This window comes from Ctenopharyngodon idella, chromosome 12, assembly GCF_019924925.1.
Source record: "Ctenopharyngodon idella isolate HZGC_01 chromosome 12, HZGC01, whole genome shotgun sequence".
NCBI lineage: Eukaryota > Metazoa > Chordata > Actinopteri > Cypriniformes > Xenocyprididae > Ctenopharyngodon > Ctenopharyngodon idella.
This window is the reverse complement of record NC_067231.1, coordinates 303,205-324,759: the sequence shown is the minus strand read 5'-3', so window position 1 is coordinate 324,759 and position 21,555 is coordinate 303,205. Positions and strand designations below refer to the sequence as shown.

At 38.5% G+C, this 21,555-nt stretch overlaps 1 protein-coding gene across 13 annotated transcripts in view; it reads right to left on the bottom strand.

The window, feature by feature from the left end:
- Positions 1–21,555, bottom strand: part of myocd (myocardin) — a 134,763-nt gene that overhangs the window by 72,308 nt on the left and 40,900 nt on the right. The window lies entirely within an intron of this gene.

Genomic DNA, 21,555 nt, shown 5'->3' with positions numbered 1-21,555 from the left:
GAAAATCGGATCAACAGTCTAGGAGGAGTTCCAAAAAGTAGGTTTTTAAATAAAATCAAAATGGCGGACAGGAAGTTCGGCCGACTATGGAAAAATTGCTATCTATATTCTCGGCATGACCCAAGGAATCTATTAAGACAATAGGCTAATCTAATCAAAAGCTATTAGCATTTTTCGGAAATTTCATTATAGCTTCTGACCACAAGGTGTGCTGATCCGAAACTTCTTTAGTCCCGTCAAGGCATGGTGCCGAAGACACATACTGAGTTTCATAACGATACGGCCAAAAAAAATATATGGCATTTTACCACACCCAAAATGGCTGATATTGGAAAATTGGGTATTGTTCGACTCGGCACCAAATCGTGTGATTTTTGACCAAATCGTTTGGAAGTTATAAGCAAAAATAACCATTTTTGTCAGCATGGTTTGAAGATGATCTGGTTCAATTTACAGTCTAGGAGTTCGAAAAAGTATTTTTTTTTTTTTTGGAAAATTCAAAATAGCGGATTTTTTTTTCATGATGGAAAATGACGTCATAAGGTGCAATCGAATCGGCTTGAGCCAAGGAACCAGAGGAAAATAGAATTTTGTTTTGCTTTTACAGTTCAAAAGTTATTAACATAAATGTGAGTGCAAGTTTGGACAGTTGGTGGCGCTAGAGGGGTCGAGTTAGAGACTCCAAAATTGCTGTATTTAATGTTCAGACTCTCCTCTATCTGTGTGCCAAATTCCATAACTTTCCCACAAGCGGTTCAATGGGCTGCCACAGACTTCCAGACCAGAAGAAGAATAACAAGAACTCTAACGATTACAATAGGTGTCTACACACCTTCGGTGCTTGGGCCCTAATTAAAAACAGTTTATTATGACAATAAATTGAACATAAAGTCAACATATTGTATAGTACAGTAAGCAATATTATGTTAGATAAGTTTGGCAAAAAAATATTTTATAGGTTTCACAAAAAAAAGGGATTTTGTCTTGAACGCTTTAGAAAAAAACAAAAAAAACAATTGGACTTTTAAACAAAAAGTGCCATTTAATTCTCAAACATCTGATTGGTGTCTTTCACTGCATTCATATGCCGATCTAAAACACTTACACACGGCCGCTCTCCAGTGCTTACTTCCAGGGACAGACTGTATAATGTGAGTAAAGCATATCTTGGGCAGTTTGCTGTAAATAACACTGTGTTTTGATTTCTCTCGTAAGGAATCGCAGCGATAGTACGTTGTCCTGTGTTAACCTCCGGTGGCTCCGTCTTCATCACACGCCGGCGTTGAGACTCACCAATCATCCTGGTAAACTACAGGTTTCCCTCCAGCAGCATGAATAATGCCGTGTGTGTTTAACTTGTGAAATAGAAAGCAGCCGTGTAATCTAAATACATAAGGTAATATAAATACAACCAACCATATAATCTGTGTGTATGTGTGTGTGTGTGACATTCTGCTCCGGCTCTGGCTCTCAAGGTTGGCACGATCAGTGTTTAAAAAGCTCCCGGAAAGTTTACAGTGGCTGTACTTCTGCTGGGTTTTGTGTGACAAGCTTTAACGCAGCGAACCCATCACAGTAAAACACAAGGGACCTCCCTGGAATCTTGCGCATGAATTTCCATTCATGCCTTTCCTCCATTATGAAGCGTCCTGTTCGTATCGAATGCGCTCCGGTCGGTCTCATTTCTCTTGGGATTGGCAAACAAAAGAGTACATCACTTTCTTAATGCACTTGCAAAGCATCCAAATGAAAGCATGAATTATTCATCACGATTCAAGCGCTGAGGATGCTTGAGCTCACGGCGTTCCAGAGCAGAATACATGAGCGTTACTGAGTGGACGTGGAGTTTAGTGACTTTGCTCTGGAAATTTAAAACCCTTAGTGGATCTGGAGCGGAATACGTCTGCTAATGCTCTGGACGAGTGTCTCGTCCTCATCACAGGAAGTACACTGTCTGCTTCCCTCCGTCTGTGATACAGCACACCTGCACTCAAAACTAACCTCACGCTGGCTCGAGAAATACAGCCAGAGAGGTTGAAGTAATCTCAAAAGCTCAAAGTCTGGAGGCTTTAGGGCCATGCGGTTACTAGGAGGTTGCTAGGGTGTTGCTATGTGGTTTCTAGGGTATTTTGGGTGGTTGTTAGGACATTGCTGTGCAGTTGCTAGGGTGTTGCTATGTGGTTTTTTAGGGTATTCTGGGTGATTGTTAGGACATTGCGGTGCAGTTGCTAGGGTGTTGCTATGTGGTTTTTTAGGGTATTCTGGGTGATTGTTAGGACATTGCGGTGCAGTTGCTAGGGTGTTGCTATGTGGTTTTTTAGGGTATTCTGGGTGATTGTTAGGACATTGCGGTGCAGTTGCTAGGGTGTTGCTATGTGATTTTTTTAGGGTATTCTGGGTGATTGTTAGGACATTGCTGTGCAGTTGCTACGGTGTTGCTATGTGGTTTTTTAGGGTATTCTGGGTGATTGTTAGGACATTGCGGTGCAGTTGCTAGGGTGTTGCTATGTGGTTTTTTAGGGTATTCTGGGTGATTGTTAGGACATTGCGGTGCAGTTGCTAGGGTGTTGCTATGTGGTTTTTTAGGGTATTCTGGGTGATTGTTAGGACATTGCGGTGCAGTTGCTAGGGTGTTGCTATGTGATTTTTTTAGGGTATTCTGGGTGATTGTTAGGACATTGCGGTGCAGTTGCTAGGGTGTTGCTATGTGGTTTTTTAGGGTATTCTGGGTGATTGTTAGGACATTGCGGTGCAGTTGCTAGGGTGTTGCTATGTGGTTTTTTAGGGTATTCTGGGTGATTGTTAGGACATTGCGGTGCAGTTGCTAGGGTGTTGCTATGTGATTTTTTTAGGGTATTCTGGGTGATTGTTAGGACATTGCTGTGCAGTTCCTAGAGTGTTCCTATATGTGGTTGCAAGGGTGGTAGGGTGGTTGCTAAGCAGCTGCTAGTGTGTTGCTAGGCGGATCTTAGGGGGTTCTAGGTGGTTGCTAGAGTGTTGCTATGCAATTCCTAGCATGTTTTATCATGTTGTTAGCATGAATCTAAACAATTGCACTAAAGAAATCTGGTGTAGAAACAATAGCCACCGTCGGGCCGAACGGTTCTTAGAATGGTAAGGAACGGTTCCAGTTGTGTTTCCACCTGAGCCTGGTACGGCACGGCACGATTACAAACCGTTCTCGGCACGGTTGTCTAACCTGGTAGAATCCGTGAAGTGATGTCAACACACAGGATTGGTCACTTGTCTGTTGCCTGGCTACCAGTTTCTCCGTAGCTGGCTAAGCGCTCTATTTGAGCGACGTAAACACAAATTAATAATAAAATTAAAAGAAATATCTGATTATCCGCCATAACGCGGTCATTATTACATCTCATATCATAAGTAAATCGTTGCGTTACCAAGGCAATGACTGATGCTTTTATATTACATTCCAGAGAGCGGCCGTTATCAGCCCCACAGTGGAAAACGAAACCGTAACCGTTCCAGCTGGCCCGGATCGGCACGGAATGGAACGGTTACGCAATGAGAACCGTTCGGCCCGATGGTGGAAAAGCGTCTAATCTTCACTCGGAAATGCTTAGTGAATTTCACAAACAATTACAAAGGAATGGCAAGTAACACATTGAATTAAATGTGAAATTGTGAAGTACAAATATGAAAAAACACTTCAATAATACTTTATATTATATAATATTTAGTGTTTTATTAACAGCTTCGAAAAATAATTTTTACATGTGCTGGCAAACGTTAGACTGTGCTAGCAATGTGTTAATATATGCTAGCAACAACAACATGCTAAGCTAGCATGCTAGCAATGTGCTAAAAATGCTACAACAAAATAACAACATGCTAATTCATGTAAGCAGTGTGTTAAAATAATCTAGGATCATGTTAGCATTAAGCTAATTCATTTTAGCAATGTGTTAAAACATGCTAGCAACATGCTAATTTATGCTAGCAACATGCTACAACATGCTAACAACAGAATAGAAACATGCTAATTCATGTTAACGACGTGGAAGCAAAATCATACTAGCAAATAAATACAAAACGCTAACAATAAGTTAAAACATGCTAGACGCATGCTAAGTCATGCTAGCAACATGATAAAACATGCTAGGGAGCTTATAAAACTTTCAAACATTCAGGCAAGGCTTTTTCAAGCCAACATAAAAGTTCACCCCGACAAACTTCACTTTCTAGTCCTAATATCGCATTATCCTCCTCTGTACTCTAATCATTATGAGCACAAGTTGTAATTGGAGCCTAACACATTCGTTATGTCTGCTTAACTGAACATGACGTTAACTGACCAGACGACATGTACTATATTATAGCTGTATATCACTGACACACTCGTCTCAAAGCGTAGCATTGAACCAAGCATCTTCTGTAAAGCTACTTTGAATCAATGTGTGTTGTGAAAAGCGCCGTACAAATAAACTCTACTGACCAATCAGAGTCAACTATTGTAATGGCATGCATTAATCATGCTTCACTGGAAATTAATTGGTAATTTCAGACAAAAGAAAAAACACCATTTGTATGAGAAAAAATGCTTGAAATTTCAAAATGGTTATGTTTGTACTGACTCTGTATTTATTTTCTGAGTCATACACTTATCTTGACAATAATAAACCAGCATATACAAATAAAGCCATGTCACATTTACAGTCCTCTAAAGAACGAGCGCAAGGTCTTGGAAACATTTCCCCATGGCAGCAGACATGATAGAGAAAACGTTTAATGCTGTCTGTTTTATTCAACACTGTTTCATTGTGTTCTGTGTGACTGATTCACATCATCCAATCCTAATAATTACACAAAGGTCATTTTTTCAGATCAAAATATGATCGGAAAAATATTAATCATGAATAAACATTTGAATTGACTGACAGCCCTTGTTCAAACACATCAAATCAACCAGCATGGACATAAACAGCAGGTTTTATTTTTAGTGTCTTGTTAGCGTTCTCGTGTTGTTTTTGTGACAGATTAGTAAGCATTTTACAGCCAGTCCCTGCAATATTAGCAGATACTTCAGTCATGGCCGGTGAGCTATTTAAACATTGAAGTAATGCACTCTCCATTCAAATATACTTGAGTAAACAGAGAGAGGCGGTCAGGAAACAGCGATGGGTGAATGTGATTATGAGGGGCATTGAGCACATTCTCTGCCTGCTGTCGTCTGAAACACAAAATCAATCATGAACTCACATCTGATGCTTTCATAAGGTCAGGAGCAAAAACCACCAACACGACAAATAGAAAAACACTGTGTCAATCATGCTGTCTGACAGGAGGTGATCGATACTGAGAGATGTTTGTAAAAGTCAACACTAATTCCGTTCCTGGTCTTATTGTGAATGATTTATCAGTGTACATGACTTCAAATCAAAAATAGTGGTCACACTTTATTTCGATGGTCCACTTTAGACATTTTACTAACTATAAGTAACTTTGCAACTACATGTAAACTAGCAGTCATTGGAGCATTAATAGAATGTTAGAGCTCGGGTTAGTAGAATTAGTTGACGTACTTGTAAAAATACCTATAGTCAGTAGAATGTCTGTTGGGAGCATCAAGTGTATTTAAGCAGAGAGTCTACTAATACTCTAATGACTGCTAGTTGACAAAGTTATTTATAGTCAGTAGAATGTCTAAAGTGGACCATCAAAATGAAGTGTAACCAAAATATTTTGTCTTTGAGATATTTTATCAGGATGCATTTACAAATTCCTCTTCTTACTTTTCGACCATCTGACTTCATTCTGGTTTTTAACACTCAGTATTCACAATCCAATCAATTCCTGGTGAATAGAATCAAGGTTTTTTTTTTTTTTTTTTTGTCATTCAATATCCTGTTTTACTAGGAAATGTATCAGATTACAGAAATAAAATGGTTTGCAAATGACATTTCATGTTCACATTAAGCAGCATCTACTTTTTAGTGCACTGCAAACTCAAACCCCAAAACTTAAAAAATTGTGGATTGGAATGATATGAGGGCAAGTAAATAAAGACAGAATTTCTCTGTAAAATCTTAGTAAATGTTCATTATAAAGGTTAAAAATGTTACTTAAAACTTCTAATGAATGTCCTCATGGTCTTTGTGCCCCAATGGATCTTTATAAAGGAACGTGTTTCCCGGCAAACATTCATGCGTTATTTATAATGGAAACATATGATGTTCTTCCTCAGTGTTTTTGTCTTGTTTTCCAGTACAAATATCTAAAGATTCTTAAACCAAGATATATTCACTTGAGAAGCAAAATGACTGAAGATATAAAGTCTTGTTTTCTGAATTTTTTTTTTATCAAAATGAAGCTTGAAGAGTTTCATTGAGTTTGAAAAGTGAAGCTTATGAAATCTGAACTCAAGCATGAACCCAAAGGACAGAACGCTGTGATATTTGAATAGATGAAGTGCATGTTTTTGTCTTGGAAAGCTCACATTGACTCCTTCCACGGCCAGAGTAATTACCTGACGAAATAAAAGACTGAGAATGAGCGACTGCTTGCGAAGATTGAAAATGGAAACTGAGAGCCGATGCTCTGATGCACACCAGTGGAATCCGACAAACAAACATTTAAGTGACACATTACAGGAGAGCCTGACGAGGACCATAAGTGGAAAGATCTGCTGAAATTCAACATCCACGTTCATTTGTGAACATCGCTGACCGCTGGAGTCAGTGCAAAGAAAAGAACAAAAGCCCTGTGCACCTTTGAAGAGTTGCCATTTTTTTCACCCTCGTGTTTAAAGAACATTTGTTTGAACGTTCATTTCAAACAGGCTTTCCTTCAAGTGTAAGATGCAGAGCTGAGCTGTTGGCTTGGCCCTCGTCACCTTCACACAGTCCCACAATATCTATAGCTGATTCCATATCTAAACCTCATTCTAGGGCAATTCACATCCTGTAGCATTAGCACATACAATAAATCAATGTTTCATGCACTGGAACTATGGCTGTGTGTGTTTAAAACTCTGAACGGAGTACATTTACTCTACCTGTCACAAAAATAACGTCAAGACCCACTGTAGTTTTCTATTCTTTCATTTTCATTTTGATTCATCCAAAAATGATCATTCTGTCATCATTTACTCACTCTCATGTTGGCCCAAACCTGTATGATTTTCTTTCTTCTGTGGAAGATGTTTATCAGAATGCCTGAGCTGCTCTTTTCCACATAATAAAAGTGGATGGGGACCAAAAAAAAAAACAATGTAATCAATGTGATTTGTGCATATTCACTGACTCTCCCTCGTGTTGGTAAAAACCTGCACGATTTTCTTTCTTCTGCCGAACACAAAGGAACGTATTTTAAAGAATGTTTCAACTATTTTTGTTCACACAATAAAAGTCAATGGGGTCCAAAACCCAAAATCAGACCGCACTGACATTCATTGTATGGACAAACAAATGTTTTCCCCCAAAATATATTATTTTAGGTTCCACAGAAAACAAAGTCATTCAGGTTTGGAGCGACATGAAGGCGAGTGCACTTAGAGAATCTTCATTTTCTGGTGAACTCTTCTTTTAATATGCAAATCCTAAATATGGTACTCACATTTTGTCCTCTGCGAGTGTTAATTTTGGACCTTGTTTCAAAGTGTTGTTTCAACATCTAAATGATGTTTAGATTATACTGATAGCCTTCAAAGGAATTTGAGCACATGACGTAATGATCATTTGATTCTCCAGAATAAATTTTATTATTTTAACAGAAAAAAATATCTCTAATTTCTAAGGAATAAACTCCAAATGTAAGTTTAGAAGAGGCCTAAATAGCATAAGTACTAATATGGTGAGTCTTGTTTGTCTAATTGGCAAGCGGCTGTGATTAGTAAACAGTAAAAAATGTGGTATTCCAGAAGAAATGGCAGAGCGAAGGTCACCAGCATTATATTTTGTTAAACGGTGCAATGTTCTAGCGCCTCGCCAAAGAAGCTGTAAACCGAGATTATTCTGGTGTTTGATAACACACAGGCTATTTCCACTCCAACACATCTAATATAGCACTACCTTATAAGTGTATGGCCTTATAGATCCCTCTACACTTGTGCTTCTTTTCACTTCAAGAGTCAGACAAACAGCTCAGTGTGCAGATTCTCTGAGGAAAGGCAATCGTGGAAAATGCACGCAAACACACATGCCGTCTCTCTGCATACTCACAAATACACTAACAAAGAGTGGCGGTCACACATTCAACAGCGTGTGGAAACAGAAGAGCACGGTGACGCGTGTACCGCCAGCTTATCTGTTCTTTACTCACTTTAATTTATGTTCGAACCTCCAACACAAGCTCAACTCCTGCCAGTGGAATCCAGTCTGACCTGGAGACACAGGAGGAAACTTCACTCCGGAATCTCTCGAGCCGAGAGATGCTCAATTTTTACAAAAGACATCAGCATTTGATAGTATTTTAAAGACTGTTATAACTTAAAAAATGAGCTGAATAATGACACCCCTGCTAACAAACATGTTTCCTAAGAATGTTTTGCTAATGTTCCCATTAAGTTACGAAAACGTTATTTCTGAATATTCTCTGAATGTTCAAAACGTCCAGTTTTTTTTTTAACCCTCCTATTATCTTTGGGGTCTATTTGACCCCAAGCAATGTTTAACGCTTCTAAACATATGATTGACATCATTTTTTTTTTGCTTCATATTTAATGACTTTTCGTCATTTAATGGGGACAACTGGGTAAACATAAATTTTTCATGATGATATGTTTTCAGTGTCAAAACACATTTTGTAGCATCGGTGATCTTTGGGGTCAGTTTGACCCCAGGCTCATTTATCTATATAAAACATACAAATTTTACATATATTTGTTTTGGATAATACTGAGGTCATTATACAATGCAATTTTATAACCTTCAAACAACTTCCATCTGTTTTAGGGCCCTAACTTATCATAACCATACCTGTAGTATTGCGAGAAACACTGTCATCAATGAGGGGGGAGTCATAATTCTCACGAGAACTTAATGAGGTGATCCCTAATTTTGAGGCATCTTCCTCAGATGAGAATAAGACTCTTAGTGTAAACTCTCCTGTTGTCTCTCAACCACAAGCAGGTACATTACCTTTCATAAATGGCTATTTATTATGGTCCCGCTCCTCACTTGAACGTTTTGGCAGTTCTCTGCTGTGGGTCGTCGTCTCAGAAACCCTCACTAGATGAACTGCTTGTTAAATGTTATTTTGCAAAGTTTGCTGCTTCAGTTGTGGTGTTGATTCACATTGTTTCTAAATTATTGTGCAGAGTGATCAGATTCATACAGTATTTGCAAAACGCTTCATTGGCCAAAAAAAAAAAAAGGAACTTCAGTGTTTTTGGCCCTGGTAAAAAGTGACCAGCTAGCATCATTTCACTAATCATATCATCAGCACATGGGAAAGTGTGAACAAGTTCTAGTCAGGAGGAAGAAGTGCTTCCAATCATTGTGTTCTTGTGTCATCAGTAGTTACCTCTAAAGAAAGACATGCAGCCATCATCGCTTTGCAGCAATTTCTTTGCATGTGAGGCCATTTTGATGCAAAGCACCTGAAAGAACCATTTACTGGATCATCAAGAACTTCAAGTTGAGAAATTCAACTGCAATGAAGAAGGCTTCAGAACGTCCCAGGAGCACCAGGACGGTCACCTCCTGAAGAGACAATCCTGAACCATGCGCAGAGCTGCTCAATATTGGTGTGTCTGAGTGAATCTGTCATACAGTGAGGCCAAGACTTTTGGACAGTGGCTTGGTGAAGAAGGCACTTTTCTCCAAGAAAAACAAAGGACAGACTATAATTCTGCAAGAAGTACAAGGTTGTTGTTTTATTTAAAGAGCTATTTGAGTAGTCAATGAAGAAACAGAGTACCTGACACATAAACCTTTGTAAATAAAATCATATTCTGGAGGTTTAAATTACTGGCGTCAAACTGACCCCAGAGGGTAAAAAATGTTGCTAGATTTGAGGGTAAATGTTTTTAAAAAATGTATTGGTTATGCAAACATTAATGGAACATTCCATTTTGCAAACACGTTACTTTTGAATGTTCTGTGAATGATCTGAAACAAGGAGTAACATTTATAAAAATGTCAGATGAACGTCCAAGTAAAATTTTCATGAAAAAACCCCTTCCATGAACGATGTATAAATGATGCTTTTGTGCTAATGTTTTGAGAACATTATTAAAGACCAGATAACTTTTAACAAACAAATAAGATGATATTTTGAAGGATGCTACAACTGTTTTTGTCCATTCAATGAAAGTCAGTGGGGTCCAAATCAACACTGGACTCTATTGACTTTAATTATTTGGACAAAAAACACTGAAACAAGTGTTAATTTCTGCAATTTTGTGCACATTTTATTTACTATTTAAAAGCATATTATATACAGTAAATATTGGTAAAATACTGGCCACTCTTTAGACATGAGTACTGCGTTGAAAAATCTACACAAGTTTTAAGTCCTGTAGAGTAAAGCAAAAGCTCAATAAAAAAAACACAGCTGTGATGAAATGCTTTTAGGCTCTGCCTCTCTAAACGGTGGAATTGTCATATAAAACATCTCGTTTTGCACTCCAGCATTTCATAAAAAAGCTTTTAACCACTAAGGAAAATGCATTGCAACGGTACGTGGCTTAAGTACGTCATGCAACACCATTACGCTCTCAGTCTGTAGAGATTGAGTCGAGTAATAGCAGATCCTGATGAAGGCATTAGTGTGAATGAACAGGCACCGGTTGCAACTTGCGCATTATTTAATATTTTTGTATTGCACCATTAAACACATCTCTATGTATAAACTAAGTACTTACGGAAGGAGTAACACTTGGAATAAAATAGCAGACTGACTGAACTGCATCAATAAACTCCTTACAACCTCCTAGCTACGTTCTGCTTTAAGAACAAGTAGTGCAACTGAATAAAGTACAGAGTTAGTTACAAACAAGTAGTTACTAAGTCTCTAGTGTGGAGTTTACGTGAGTTTCAGAGAGCAGCTCTGACCCTCGTGTCGTCGGCCGACCTCTGACCTGGGATATGAGTTTCACGTGAACGAACAGAAAAACAGAGAAAAGCGAGGCTTTGTTTAACATAACTATGAGCAGGACAGAGCTGCGAACGAGTCGAGCACACCTGCCACGTCTCTAATGAACACAACACTTTCTGACGTGATGTGACAAAAAAAGGGATGAAAAATAAATGCATTGTTTTAACACCCAATAAAACTCAATCTTCACACAAACCAGTCCGACGCAGTACAAAAGAGTGGCTGCGTTTGTGTGGCCAAGCAGAGGTTTATACAGGGCACATAGTTTAAACAAACGTAAGACTCTTTGGATCATTATTTCTGCTTGGCTCGCGCCTGCTGGACTGTAAAAGAGGATGTGGCGCTTTTACAGTATTTCTGTAGCATGAGTTAAAAGGGCAACTCACGACGCTGATTTATTCTATTATTCCACATTCATTAAACAGAAGAGGTGACAGAAGACCCCGACGGCTCGAATCAAGGCTTGTTTTCATTACAAGTTTCATTTTTATACACTGTAACATGTTAAGACTTTAAAAGCTGTTCCACTTGGTAAATTAGTCGCTAAAACGTTTGTAACGAATGATGATTGACCTCTAGAAATTTTTGGCTACAATTTACAATAAGGTTTCATTTGTTAACATTAGTTAACTACTAAAAATGAACAATACTTCTATAGCATTTATTAATATTAGTTAACGTTGATCTCAGTATTTACTGATACATTTTTAATATCAAAAGTTTTATCTGTTATTAGTTAATGCACTAAACTAACATGAACATGCATTAAATTATTTGTATGACAATCATCAGCACAAAATTCATGGTCAGGACAGGCCTAGTTACGTATGTTAACCTCAGAAAAAAAGTATATTTTATTTAATTTCTTTCATTGAAAATTTCTTTGAAAAAATTAATAAATCTTAATTTTTACCCAATTTCACGTCCTGTGGTTTACCCTATTCTTGAAAAGTGCCAATCAACCTCTTTCTAAAATGAATGACATGTTTCTAGAGAGCATAAATGCATTTCTCCGCTGCTTTCTATGATGAAGCTCAACATTCTCCAGAGTCGGTGCACTGGTGGTTTTTGTGGTGAGCTGATGCTATAAACAGCAGGATATGGGACAATGGCTGCAGCTGCTTTCCATGTGTGACTTCATTTGGCCATTTATTTGCTTTCAATTTGCAGAACTAAACCAACATAATTACTGTATATTCAGTCCTGAGAAAAGCATTGTATCAAAATAGAGATTTGTCACAATCACTGGTCATGTGACAGTGATGTGCGCACACACACACACACACACACACTCATCACTGCTGTAGTCCTAACAATCTGACTCACCTGTCAATCATCATACGCTGAAGTTAGTCTTTAACACTCACGTCATCAAGAAAATAATTTATTTTGTAGTTTACCACAGTAAAGTGAGTATTATATCAAATAATCATTTGAAGTATGTGATAGATTAATCAGACTTGAGCAGTCTGAAGGGTTTCAGTGGAAAGTGAGCTGGTGAAAGCGGAGCTGAAGTTCTGGCTCGTGATGTCAGCGTCTGAAGAAAGCATGACTCATCTGCACTCGTCTGTCAGCTTGAGAGAGTGTCTTCTAAACAACCAGGACCTCAATGGCTTTACATAACTGTCATTTCAACACATGCCTTAATGGCAGTGAGTTAAGACATGACCCGGGTTCCTCTAACGTTCACAACCGTCCAAAACAACCTTCTGCTGTTAGAAAGCCAACATAAATGCTTCACTAGGTTTAGTGCGATGAACAACACAGACTTCGTCAGAAGAGCTTTACAAAGATGCAAAAGATAAGAACAAAACTTGAACTGAATTGAAACACTATTGTGTTTTTCAGAGCTGCTTTACCTCAGAATCTGAATATGTCTCGTATTTGATGAAATATGCATCATCACTGCTTTGAAATCTGTAGTGTATAACGTGCTATAGAAGTAAAGCTGAATTTCACACGATACTGAAGCAGAACTGTTGTATTCCGATGACTTCAGTGCCTCGTAATCCTTGACTTCCTACGGCAGAGCCACATCCTCGCGGAGGGCTTCACTAATAGCTTTCTTTTCAAATGACCGCTTTGGTACTCGACTTCAGAGGGGAGGCCCAAGCATGAAATTCAATTACGCAGCACACGCTCGGCGGGCCGGTCCAGAGCTGCCTGTGTTAATCCTCAGCATGCCCTCAGGATTTTCCCTCTGTCCGCCTCCGTCTCAGTCCTGGTCCGGAGCTGCTGAGCCATGGATGTGCAAACACGAGCTAAACATTTGAGCCGGGTCTGCCATGGGAAGCAGATCGATAAAACACAACAGCAAGTTCAGGATGAACACTGAGTACTGAAGAAAGCCAATAGCGGATCATTCTAGTGCTCTCTGGTAAATGACAGAACAATGACTCTATGCTGAGGAGGATCAACGCTTAAAGCTATAGTTCACCCAAAAATGATCATTCTATACACATTTACTTTCCAAACCAAAAGACTTTCGTTCTTCTTCGAAACCTTAAGATTATTTGCAATGAAATCTGTCCCTCCATTGACAGTCTATTCACCCAAAACTTTGACACTTCAAAACGTTCCTAAATAGATAGTAAATTAATTCCATATGAATTAAGCAGCTTATTCCAAGTCATCTGAAGAGACACGAACACTTGATGATTAATTTAGGCTTTTATTCACATATAAACATTGATCAGTGAACTCAAATATAGTAAACAAAAGCTTAAGCATACTCAGATTTCATTAAAAATATCTTCATTTGTGTTTCGAAGATGAAGGAAAATCTAATGGGTTTGGAACGACAAATTTTAATTTTTGGGTGAACTATCACTTTGAGTGTCAACATAAGTCACAATTAGATGGACTAATATGCAGCTTTGATTCAAGGCATGCATCTAAATAATAGCTTGTATTTGTGTTTTAGTTTCTGCATTTTTCACTAGCTGGGTTTCCATTACAGATTTGCGCAAAACTTTAGTGATATTTTCTAAATGTCAATAAAAAACTATTGCGAAATGACAGCGTTTCCATTAGTCATGGCGACGGATGTTAGTAGGTTTAAGCATATTGCAGCCACCGGACTAGCCATTATTTTTAATCAAGGGAGACATAGGCGAGTTATTCAAGCATTAATGGCAAGGAAAGCCCTTTATACTTGGGAGCGGCCACGTATGAGGAGTTTCTGGGTCTCTCTCCCTCATATCTGCTTCGAGGTCTTGATAAATTGTGGCATTTCTTTGGTGTTTAGAATCCAGTATTCCCGTAATTCTTTTGTCTTTTATGAGATTAATAAAGAACTCTTTCTCATCTTCTGTCCAAACATACTGCACCATCTTTGAAGAATGATCATGAGACTTTTCCGTACGGCAGGCGACCTGTAAATGCAGAAAAACTGCTTCCATCGCAGTTTTGTGAAATATTCCTTTTTTGATTTGCCTGAAAAACCACCTCATGTGAGCATAAAAATTGTATTGTTTTTTGCAATATATGGGAGTTTTCACAAAACGTGTTTCCATTGGGCGTATTTTCAATTTGCAACTCTGTGCCTGTCTGAATAAAGCCGCTGTCTATAACCTGCTTTCCAACAGCGATCCTCCATCTAAGTTCCTCAATGATCCAAGCACAGATGGATGACCACTGGCCTGCAGTGACCACAGTTGCACTCATATAGAGTGAAAACAGTCTCTGCTGCACTCAGTGGGTCAATGGACGGACCGCCAGGAAATGCAGAGGAGTTTTCCTGAGTGGGAACACACTTCCACCGGAGGAGCGTGACTGTGTGTCCTGTACCCACTGACGACTGCAGGCCGAGTGATGAACGCCCAGGAATCTGAAGCCAGATTTCGGGAGTCAGGCTTGTGGTCTGTTGTTATGACTCGATGACCCGCTGGTGGAGATTTGTGTCACTGATGACATGATCTCAGGTCTCCAGACTTTTGTGAATCGCAACCAAACGAGTGAGAACCACTGGGAATGTGTCCAGTGGAATAGACTGAAGTGTCTTTTTAATGGAATATTGTAATATTTTAAATGATTTATCGGTGCACATCATTATTGTTTTAAATTCATGTTCCTGGTAATCTTGAATCAGAATATCTTCTCCTCCCTCTTTCTTCTCTTCTCTGATGACGAGGGCGGGGCAACCTGTCACTCACATGAGATCCACCAATAGCAAACCACAACCATCCAATCAATTCCCCACAGACAGAATCAAGCCCCGCCCTACATTTGTTCTTGTTCCAGAAGCGTTTCACTCGGATATATGGCACAATAAGGGAGAAAAGACGAGCACAACTTCCCTTTCATGTCGACTTTAAAGAACATATATGATGAATAAATCGAATAGCTAAATAATTTCACAAACAATTCAAAGCAGAAATCTCTTTGTCACTTTGCTCCAGATTCATTCATCATCACTACACAACTATTGAAAGACTGCTGAACTTAAAGGCATTCCCTCAAAAATGAAAATTCTTTTCATTTATCATTTACAAACTTTGTTATTTCTTTCTTCCAATCAACATAAAAAGAGGATTTTGAATGATGTGCCAGTAACTGTTTCTATGCAGTTACAATGAATGGGACTAGAGTTTTCAAGCCTTAAAAATGATGCAAAAGTAGTTCATGTGACTCGTGTGCTGTATTCCATGACTTCCAAAACCATATGACAGATTTGTTTGAGAAACAGACCCAATTTTTAGTTGAGCTCCTGAACTCCTGCGACCAGATCAATGGATCAGTCCGATTCCTCTACGAGCCAATCACGAGTTAGGGTTAGGGTTAACGTAACTCATTGCTTAACTGCCATAATGTGATGCATCACTGGAGAAATGAACCACTATTTCTCTGAGCCGTAGCAACTGTGATGCACAGTTGCCATTTGAAATACATTTGTTCAACAATATTCAACTGTTAATGACATCACACAGGTGGCGGAGTAATAACTGCTAATTAATCGTTAGAGATTAAATTAATGTCAGATTATTAATCTAAATGATCAACATAATCCATCATTTTGCTTTATTTCCAGATGTTTTATTCAATCTCCATTTTCCCTTGAGTACTAGAGCACTTACACTCATGGGGAAAATATATATATATTATACTGCAGGTTATCTTGCTTATTGTGCCCAACAGCATGATCTATTTAAGTCCACATGTCATAGTAACAAGACGTCCAACCAGAGCTGTGGTTCAACAACACAAAACTATGGCTTTGGGAATCACTGAATCGTTGAACTGTGCTGGTAACGGCTGAACTTGAATCCATAGTTGCTTAACAATGCTTTTGGGAAACACACCTTCATGAATGTGAGAGCAACTTGAACATCATCCTTAATTTCTCCTTTGTTTTTCCATGGGGTTTGAAATGGCATGAAGGTGAGTAAATAATGAGATTTACATTTATTTTTTGGGGGGGAACTACTCCAACATGTCCCTTGAGCTCTTATCTGATTCTCTGAGTGGATGTGAATTCCCATCCGTCAGTCTCAGCGGGGAGTGAACAGTGAGATTACAGGCCACAAATTTGGTTTGGATTTAAATCAGTCACATTTAAACATGAACTCGCCTCGGTGTGGCCTTTTGCGCAATGCAATTGCTCTTATTTTAGCAGATCCAAATGCAGCGATGATGGAAGATGGCCAAACATATAACCCTTGGGACAGATCCAGAACTGGGGGAAACCCCTTCAGATGGATGAACCACCGGCTATCTGACGAGGAAATTTCAGAGTCTCATCCGCGTCTGTTTGTATCTGGGAAACGGGCTGGGCCGATGTTCTCTACTCATCCTGTGGGAGTTCAGTGAAGATCTGGGATGCCAGCTTTGTTGCTCCCATTGCACAGACCGGCCCGCAGAGAGAACGCCGTGAAACACAGCCATTCATCAGTTTTCCAGACCTGGAGCTTGAGCAAATCAGGATCTTGAGCATATGACATTTAAGGACTCCAGGGAAAAAAGGTCTAATTTCACACATGCACATTCCCAGGAAACATAAAGTCCAAATTTCCTGCTTAGTTAGTAAATTTGTGCGACTGGATTAGCATGGATACACATGTGTGCCGTACATGTCATAAATCCTTCATGCGAATTTTTAGAATATTTCAGTTTGCATGCTATTAAACTCAAATCTGATGGAAATACACTTATACACTTATGTTCTTCCTCAGTTTTTTTGTCTTGTTTTCTGGTACAAATATCTAAACATTCTAAAATTAAGATACATTTACTGAAGAGGCAAAATGACTGAAGATATTAAGTCCTGCTTTCTAAAAAATGTGTCAAAATTGTGTGCCAATGGGGTCAGAAAAATACCCGTTTTTCCCTTTGAATGAAGTTTATATTTTGGACTCCATTGGCAGATATTTTTTCCTGTTTTAAAGTGGTCATGAAGTGAGAAATCAACTTTTCCTTGAGTTTTTGATAAATAAGGTCATCGTACTATAAGAATATCCTGTAAGTTTCAGAATTGAGAACGTCCTTGTTAGTCCAATAAAAGCTTTTATTGACACCAGACACAGAGAACGACTGATCCTGGAATGTGTCTAGATAGGTGAAACTCCGCCTCCGCAGAAGAAATCAACGCCTACCTCATCATTGCAGCGTTAGCCCCGCCCACTGGTGTGTTAGTGAGATGAGGAGGAGAGAAGAGCGATACAGGACTAAAATAACATTACCTTTCAAAGGATCCAATGCTAGAAATATGATTATTTATTTTCAACAATGTGAATGTCTCAGTTGAGCTTTATTTATTTGTATTCGGTTCATTTCACTGTGGATTCTTTGGTAAATCAATCGCATTTCCGTGCAAACAGACTTTTACGATATGGACTCGACAGTAATGCAACAACATGTCAGTAACTGTGTTCATTCTAATGCCTGATCTGATATTAATGATTCATGTACAGTCAGATGATCTTTGTCTATGTGTCAGTAAATCAAACCAGTAACTAAACTAACAAATACACCTTGTTTTTCTTAGTAGGATGAAAATAATAAGTTAATTAAACGGTGATTAAATTATATATATGGAGAGAACGCTTCCTTTACAATCGCTGGAGCTGTCAATCAAACAGCGCGAGTTTATCAGCGACAGTTCTGGACTCGCGCCAAAACTCCCGTTTTATTCAATGAATCTCTTATATCGTGTTTGCACTGTTAGTTATGATGAAAGCATTCGTTAGTGTGCAGAAACTGAGTTTCAATGATGAGATCACTGCTTTCATGAGCTCAACAACATGTCTGTGATCGACTACAATGTTCATCACTGCAACCTTTCATGCCACGATCTAAATGCAATGCTATAATCAACACTTTTCACAATTAGTGAACCTTGAGAGCTGTAATTTTGAGAGGGTAATAGCTATTTCATATGCAAAGATGTCAGCCAATCACAGCAGTGGGCGTTTACACTGAAGTCTCACAGAGACACGCCCCTTAAAACAGAGCGTTCAAATCAGAGGATAAAATCAGGGTAGGAAAATGCCTTTTATTTCTAAATTATGATGAATTTTGATGTAAAAAGGATACTAACATTATAAGTGCACCCCAGAAAACATTATAAAACAATAAAACCCTTTAAACATGAAGTCACTTAATTTTGATAATTTTTAAGAAAACAAGACTTTTTTCCCCCAAGTCATTTTGCTTTTCCAGTAATTGTATATTGATTTAAAAAACAAGACAAAAATACTAAGGAAGAAAATCATTTTTAGTAGTGTGACACAGTGATAATTTATGATGTTTGTAGTTTCATGTTCACAGAAAAAAAAACAGTGAAGCTCGGCTGTGAAGCTCTTCAGGAATCAGTTTATTGGGAAAGAGAAGTGCTGTAATGTTTTGGTAACCTCTCAAACTCTTGTAATCCTGACACTGATGGCTTGTAACATCATAAGCAAGTATGCTGCCCTCCTCTGAACTGTAAATCATACGTTCAGACCAGAATTAATCTGAAAGCAGAAGCGCTCCATTGTAGCGCAGATGAAGCCCATGTCATGTCAGTGTGTGGGAAAAACAAAAGAGCGGCAGGGAGTGTCACATGGGTCGCGCGGCTCCCAGAGGATCGGCCCGCTCCGTCCATCTCTATTTTCTGTTACTTCCATTTCTCTATCGAGCGGCACTTTCCGCCCGGCTGTTTTAGCGGGATGCTCTGGAAAAGCTGGTTGCGATTAAACGGATTGCGGTGTTCCTTAAGCTGACAGCTGTGTATACATCAATTATACACAAACAATTCACAGACCTGAACGGCAAATGCAACAAGTAGCTTTTCAAAACTGTTTTGAAGACATTCCCAAAAAATGCAGCTGAAGAGCACAGGCGTGTGATTACATGCAGAAATATTTATGTGCAGCTAGAGCATACAGAGACGCAGAACACAACATCCTACTCATACCGTGATGTTTACGTGTTCAGATCAACACGCCGAGGTCGAACCGTGAACACGTACAGATCTTTTTGTATTCATTGTCTTGTATTGATTATGGAAGCTTGTTTCTGCCATGGGAAAAAAATAGAAAAGGCAATTTATCTCACAATTCAGACTTTTTTCTCAGAATTGTGAGAAATAAATTTGCAATAGCAAGTCCAAATTGCAAGATATAAAGAAAAAAGTCGGAATTGTGTGCTTTAATAATTGACAGATATAGTCATTCTCTGGTCAGTGACATTTTTTTATGGACCTATTAATTTATTCAAAAATACATTTGAAATGCATATGAAACACTGACATGAATACACATTTTCTATGATAGTCATGTTTTTAGTTTGTGAAATAAATTAAATTAATAAAAAAAAAAGTAATTATTACATTTCTTGGGGTCAGAAATGTCAAGGTGATCCATGGTATCAAAATGAGATTGTAAAATATCATGCCTTGAAAATGGCAAAAAATGCATCAAAAGTGAGTCTGAGCTTAAAACAAGAACAGATATCTGCCAATGCGTTCAGAAAAATAATACTGTTTTCCTTTTGAATTAAGTTTATTTTTCTGACCTAATTAGCTGATATTTGTTTTTGTTTAAGGCACAAACTCACTTCATTTTGACACATTTTTCCAAGTCATTTTGCTTCTCCAGTAAATGTATCTTGAATTAAGAAAGTTTAGATATTTGTTCTGGAAAACAAGACAGAAATACTGAGGAAGAACATCATTTTTTGAAGTGAACTTTATATTTAAGAGACCATATGAAACAAACATGAAAACAAAGAGTCCAACTTGGCAAATACGTTTTAAACGGGATTTCTCCCGCTCCTCTCGTCTAACAGTGTCACACACAGATAGAATCCATGTGGAAATACCCAGGCAACCGTTTTCAGCTGCATACATTAATAGTCATGATTCAAAATAGTCTCATATTAATGTATTTATTCCATGTCAGACGTCTATTCTGATCTGTGTTTACTCTAAAACACTATTCTTAGTTCATTGTGCCTTTGCACCTGTTAATAAACAACTGGCAGTGTTTTCTGAGCAAGTTCAGAAATAGCTTTCCCATGAGTTTAGGGTCTAAAATAAAGGCTTGCGCAGACGCTGGAATGACCTCGTCATGGGAACATTTTCCAACTGTCTGTACGGATTTAATAGCGTGAAGAAAAAAATATCAAGAACGTGTAAATATCTATTTTGATAAGTTTGTATAAGCAAAAGTGCCCTTGTGGGATATGATGTTAAATCTGCGCTTCTGGTTGTGTTTTATTGCCGAAAGTTCAAAAGTCAAAACATGATCAACGGGACAAGTTTACATGTCCATCTGAGGATTAAAAATATGCGACATGCGACAGATCTTCGGGGAAATCATGCTTGCCACAAACCACATCCATTCTGATAGGAGTATACCTGATAAAGGACATATTCACAGAACAACATGTGGCATCTGGCGTGTTTCAGAGACGTCATTTAACGATACGACATCAAGCTGTTCGTCGAATGTCTGTGTTGGAAAGGAGATGCAACAGTTGGCCACATTTGTCCTTTTCCACAATCATTTAGCTATTCATAATCGCACGCTAACTATTGTTCTGGTGTGCGAGTGCATTCGATATTAGTGAAGTGAATGGTCCAGTCATAATAATTTTCCATGCTTCCCTAGAAAGGGAGTGTATTTACTCTGAGGTCGCTCAAGATATGCTGGCGAGACAAGAGTCCCGGCCCGTCAGAGCTCGTCGTGGGTGGGCAGGTCTTGCCCAGATACATCCAGGCCTACAAGAGAGAGCAGATAAAATGTGGAAATTGACAGATTTGATGCCAGATCTTCCTTTTAATGGGCCAGTGTGCTTTTAAAGCATGCCATGTCGAGTCAGTTATTTATGTTTTTAAGGAAGATCACAATGAAAAATGGTTGTGGAAAGCCACAAAAGATATGATAACACAAACACACTAACAATGCTGAAAATAAACCCTTCGTACAGACGACGCCTATAGCCTCTTCATCTGGATGAACTTTAAAAAATAATTACGTCGCATATTAAAAAATACCCATAAACCAAGGAATGTCATGT